At 35.4% G+C, this 410-nt stretch overlaps 1 protein-coding gene across 3 annotated transcripts in view; it reads left to right on the plus strand.

Moving 5' to 3' along the window:
* Positions 1 to 90, plus strand: part of LOC121322444 (homeobox protein GBX-2-like) — a 32,530-nt gene extending 32,440 nt beyond the window's left edge. For all 3 annotated transcript variants that reach the window (XM_041262436.1, XM_041262434.1, XM_041262435.1), the window contains one exon: positions 1 to 90. This exon is cut by the window's left edge and continues 974 nt beyond it. The gene's annotated coding sequence lies outside the window, so the exon portion shown is untranslated.
* The last annotated feature ends 320 nt before the right edge of the window (positions 91 to 410 follow it).

A 410-nucleotide genomic window follows, 5' to 3' on the forward strand; every position in this document is an offset into this window, starting at 1 on the left:
GTTAATTTATTTTCCTTTTGTGAAAATGTTCCTTACTTCTTACATAAGTTATAAAGCGTTTTATTAAAAAAAAAAAAAGTATTGTGTGAATAAAACTGATCAGCAATTATGTAAATAACAACTTGTCAGCTTGATTTGTTTTCTCTTATGTAACCTGTAGTTAGAATAGACACCTTGTAAACACAATGGTTGATTTGCAGATTTACTCGTGTGGTGTGTGGCTGCTCTGTCATTACTAATGAATGACCATTACCATCTTCCCTTTTATCTGTAGGGTGTACATATCCCGTGAACTTCCAGGGTTAGGGTTAGGCAATGGGACGCTCTTCGTCGTTTTCTCAGATGTGAGCTCAATTTTGCAACAAGGGCGTGTATCGGTTTAACAGGCGATATGATATAAATGCGTAATA

The sequence above is a fragment of the Polyodon spathula genome, chromosome 10 (genome assembly GCF_017654505.1).
Source record: "Polyodon spathula isolate WHYD16114869_AA chromosome 10, ASM1765450v1, whole genome shotgun sequence".
Lineage (NCBI taxonomy): Eukaryota > Metazoa > Chordata > Actinopteri > Acipenseriformes > Polyodontidae > Polyodon > Polyodon spathula.